Genomic DNA, 5,093 nt, shown 5'->3' on the forward strand with positions numbered 1-5,093 from the left:
CCTCAGGTATACCTTCATCATCAGACATACTGTTAGCAATTCTCATCATAACTTCAATTCCTATCACCCCACTCGCTTTAATATGTTCTGCCGCCACTTCCGAAACCCCTGTCGCCTTACCTAGTTTCATTTCTCTAACTGCTTTCTCTACTTCCTCCATCGTCACCTTCTCTATAGGTCCGTGTGTGACCGCGGATTCCACATCTCCATCCCACTCATTCTCTTCATTCATCAACCTTTCCATATGAGCTTTCCCCACCTGAGCTTTTTCCTCCTCATCTATGCACAACTTGCCAGATCCATCCCAAACACATCCATTCCCTATAACATCTTTCCTATCCCTCATTGACTGCTTTGCTACTTTGAACATTTTCCTCGAACTCACATCAAATTCCATTTCCTTCATTAACCTATCTGATGCTTTCGTCATTGCAGTTGCCACTGCCTGTTTTGCAACCTTCTTAGCCTTCCTATACTCAGACTCCGCTTCCTCCGTCATGTCCCTTCTCCATACCCTAAACCTCTCCTTCTTGACTTCCAAAACCCTTCTTATATCTTCATCCCACCACCACGTCTCACCATGCCTACACTTTCCTTTCGTCCATCCACATACTTTATCTGCCGTAGCCAACACACAGTCCCTGTATCTCTCCCAAACATCTCCATCCTTACCACTCTCCCAATTTAAAGCCACCTTCACTTCAAATGCCTTCCTCACCTCTGCATCCTGCAACTTCCATGTCTTTCTCTTTGCCACAAACTTATCCTTCTTCCTCCTCCCCATTTCTTTTGATGTCACATCCATCACAACCATACTATGCTGCAACATACCAGGTATCGCCTTCACATTCTTCACATACTTCCTATGTTTGGCCCTTACCAATATATAGTCTATCATCGATCTATGTTCCCCTGACCTATAAGTAATCAATCGCGCTGGTTCCCTTGTGAACCAAGTATTCCCCACCACCATGCTATGTGCATCCGCTAACTCCAACACTACGCCCTTCCTCATTCCGTATACCATATCCCCATCCCCCATGTACACCTTCATATCCGTCTGCATCTGCCCCCACATGACCATTCAAATCACCCAACAACACCACAAACTCATTCAACCCCGCTTGCCCAATCTCGTCAAAAACATCATCATAAAACCTATCCTTCTCCTCTTCCTTCCTACTTTGTTGCGGAGCATATCCTGATATCACCCTCACTATTACTTTTCCAAACACCATCACCACCACAATTACCACATTGCTTCTCCGCCTCACTTCCAACACCTTCTCCACCAACTCTTCTCTTACCATCACACCAACTCCTCCCTTACCATCATCCCCCTTCCACCACAACTTATATCTTCCACCTTTAGCCCCCACAAACCTTGTACCCTCACCCTTCCATCTGATCTCCTGTAATGCAGCCACGTCAACCATTCTCCTCTGCAGCTCCTCCACCATTTCCAAACTTCTTCCTGTCAACGTGCCTACATTCCAGGTACCAAACCTCCAACCCCTTGGTCTACAAGTAGTCCTTCCATCTATAGTGCCTTGCACCGCCACTCTATAGAGTGGGGTGCCAGTAGCCAGACCATCCACAGGGCCTTGCACCACAACCCCATGGACTGGGTCTCCGGAGATTCTTCGCACTCTCTTCTGCCGGATACTGAGGGCCATTGTTTTTTCCGTCATCATAAGTATTATTATTTGGCTAGTTTTTACACAGGACGCCCTTCCTTACGCAACCAGTTATAAGCGGTGGGCCTAGCCTTTGATGATCCAACATCACTCACAAGGCAGTGAGGGAAGGAATAAAAAAAAAAAGGAATAAACTATCATATGCTACCAAAATATGCTATATTTTAACCTCAAAAATTTAAAAACAAAATTTATTTTAAAAAACCTACCAATTTTCCTATTATATATTATTTGAGGCTTTATTGACATCGAATCAAGGATTAAAGAGCATTTGCAATATTTTGATGGATTTTCTTCACATTTTTTTTTATTACATCAATTATAACATTTGTAAAACCCGGTTTTATTTTGATTGGTTCTGTCCATCTATAATTTAAAAAATAAATTATTTATTTTAATATGAAATTATCCAGGTAAAAATTTTTTGCCCAGCTATTTTTTTGACTGGTCCAAAGATGAAGTGCATGTTAAATAAGAATAAGTTTTAGGTTTTTATAAGCAAAAAAGTTCGTGCTGGTTTGTGCTGATTTAAAAAACAAACGTGATTAATCATAATAAAATCATTATTTTGGCTAAACTATTCTGGAATGATCAAAAGACGGCCAAAAATGGTGCTGGAATTTTTGTCAAGAAGTACTGGATGTTAAAAGGATTAACTCACGTCTCATGTGGATCAAGCTTCGTCTAGAAAAGCATACAATGACTATTCAAATCATCCTAACCGCATCAAATCTACCGAAATCCTGCATCGTGCTGGTTTAGATGATATATAGGACGAATGCCGGCAACACCGTCTGCAGTGGTTTGGTCATGTCAAACGAAGTGAAAACTGCTATAACTTCTTCTGGTCAGAAACAATGGAACAAGACATGAAAGCTCCAAATTTAAATAAAATGAATACAACTGATCACCTAATTGGCGTAAAAACTTGATGGCAAAGAAAACAACGTCCTACCTCAGGGGAAATGAGTCTCTGGACGCTAAACTAAGATTGATTGATTTTGGCTATCAGTATACATTTCTTTATATATACTAGTTTACAGAAAATCATGATCAACAAAATTTTACTTGTTCAATGATCTCGGGTGTGGCAGTGTTAGTCCACTTTTTCTTAAAAATTGGTATGCACGAGGACCATGAAAACGCAGCTGCATATAAAAGGTCTTGTAACTATCATCATATACTTTGTTAACTCTTTTAAATGGTATGAGTTTTTTATCTAGAAGGATAAATAAACAAAAAATTAGTCAAAATTTCAATTCATTTTGCTATGGTTATATAGCATAAAACCTTTGTATGTAGCTAATTCATTTTTTAATTTATTACATTCATTCATAAGTTTTCTTATTGTTGCCTGCAGCAGTGTGATTCTGGACTTGTAATACTTTGATTGCCTTTGCTGTTGCTTGATGAGATGGGCATCCATTGAGTAAAACATCTAAATATGATTTTAAATTGAAAGTAAATAGCTGCATTTAAAAGTTTATATATATATATATATATATATATATATGCCCAATAAAATAAACTCTTTATATTCTGTATTTCTTATGACAAAAAGCCATTTTAACAAAAGCATACTAATAATAATAATAAACCCATAATACAAAAAAAACATATTTTCCATTAGAATAAAAATTTGCATTTCATAAAATGTAATAAGAAAATGACCAAATCCTTATCGTTTTATTTGTTAAATATCTGATAGTAAGCCGGCAAATGCCAATGTTATTGTGTTGTATATTAATATTTGGTTTGAATTAATCAATATTGCTTCAGCAATCCTTTATTATATATATAAATACTAAATTAATTACCTCAGTTTGTGTAGTTGTGGTTTTTGTCTTTTCAAATACCACACCAGGAAATACTGTTGGGTAGGCATCTTTCTTTAGAAAAACTTTTTTATTTGACTTTGAAAAGGATTTTGAATCAAAATGTTTACTGCATATATATGATCTTTTTCTTTCAAAACCTCTACACCTGCCATTCAAGGCATTGATCCACTGACTTTTTATAGGTGATTTTTGAGGAATGCTATAATGCATATTGCATTTTGTCAAAAATGAATTATTGAAATTTATATCTATTAATCCATGGAGAAAAGTCAAGTGAATCATAAAATATGCAAATGATATAAAAATATTATTAAGATCATATTATTACCTGTGCATAGATATATTTTGGTCTTTATATGTCCCATTACAATTATTTACTATACACTTTAATGGCATTTTTAATTTAATAAAAGATAGAAATTATATTCAAAAACTAACTTACTGCTTATCGTCTGCTCAATTCATTCCAAAGATCAGTAATTTTCAGGTAGCATATCCAAAAAAATTTATACAATTATTTGATTCAATAGCAATATTTATTATAATTGAAAAAATATATTGATAATATTAAAATTTAAAGTAACATCAATATGGTATTCCACACATTGAATTATATAATTCCATGATTCCACATTACTCTTTTAATTAATAATAATAAAATAAAAAGATTTATGTGGCTTGTTATCTCATTGAATTATATAATTCCATGTGTTATCTAGTTCAAATTAATTAACCAATTATTTGTTGTTGATAAAACAAGAAAATTTCGATGCCAGTACAAACGTCGATTTTTTAAAGTACACGAACGAACATACCAACATTGAAATTTTTGAGTTTTTTTTAACAATAATTTATTAGACAGTTTAAAAAATAAAAAGTCAAAAATTCAAAATAAAAATACAAAAAAAGCCTCTCTTCTTCTACTAGTATGAGTCTAGTTTTTCCTGGCACAATGTAACATTTGTAAAACTTTAAAGTTTAAAGAAAATGACATTTATAAAATCAAAATGGATCAAAATTCAGTTAAATTATTAAGTTAAAAATCGATTAAAACTGCCATAGAATGATTTCAGCGGTTAAAAATGTTTACAAGAATTTGCCGCCGGTTACACAAAATTTAACATGGAAGAAGCTAAATATAGATTGGAAAACGGAAAAACCCATTGACAAATTGGTGCTAAAAAAGTTTGCTTCCATGCCTCCTGACCTTGAGATGAAGGTCAACACTATAAAGCCATTCTTATATATAATTCAATGATCAACCACTACCGCCAATGGTACAATATACAAGCTAAGTATTGTATATATTTATATAAAACAATCATTATTAACAAGTTAATAGAAAAAATAAACAATAATTTACATTCCAAACTTTGATTAAAAATTTTAAATTATTTTGGGTTTTTAACATCGATTCACTTTTACACTTATTTACAACATAGTAGAGTGCCCTCTGTTTACATCACAGTCTCCAGTTTCAATTGCATTGAGGCGCTAAGTAGGAGTAAAGCCATAAGACGTAGGTTCAGCTAATTTCACATTCTGTTCCACTGACAAT

Source organism: Helobdella robusta (assembly GCF_000326865.2).
Source record: "Helobdella robusta unplaced genomic scaffold HELROscaffold_6, whole genome shotgun sequence".
Lineage (NCBI taxonomy): Eukaryota > Metazoa > Annelida > Clitellata > Rhynchobdellida > Glossiphoniidae > Helobdella > Helobdella robusta.